The following is a 524-nucleotide window of genomic DNA, read 5'->3' on the forward strand; positions in this document are numbered from 1 at the left end:
TCCTGGCAGGTAGAGCTTCYGTGCACGTTGTGTTGTGCTGGTGCTCGGGCAGGGCTGCTGTGATGGAGGGGACACACGTGTCCCCCAGGGCACCGCTGCTGTGCCGTGCCCGGCGGTGCCAGGAGCGCGCGGGGAGGCRCTGTGGAAACAGTGACGGCAGGAGAGGTAATGAAAAGCAGATGCTGCGAGCGGCTCCAAGGCCTTCTGCACAGTGCCCAGTTCTCCCTGGAATCCCATCGGAGCGCGCTGCGGTTTGGCTGCCCTCCCCGTTGCCCCTGGGGAGAGCGGCTGTGCCCCGGGCACCCGGCACTGGGCTCCTGCACCCTGCAAAGAGGCYGCGCTGGGCGCCCCGGCTCCCCATCCTGCCTCTTACTGTGGTCTCGGGGGCATCTCCCGCCGCTCGCGGTGCCCTCAGCGTGTCCGGTGCCTGCTGCTCGGGGTGGAGGATTTCCAAGGGTCTCATGGGCTTCTCGAGCCTCGCGCGGCAGCGGGACTTGCTTGACGGGGCTCTCCCATCTCAGCAG

This window comes from Nothoprocta perdicaria, unplaced genomic scaffold (genome assembly GCF_003342845.1).
Source record: "Nothoprocta perdicaria isolate Ctin4 unplaced genomic scaffold, notPer1 scaffold_6, whole genome shotgun sequence".
NCBI lineage: Eukaryota > Metazoa > Chordata > Aves > Tinamiformes > Tinamidae > Nothoprocta > Nothoprocta perdicaria.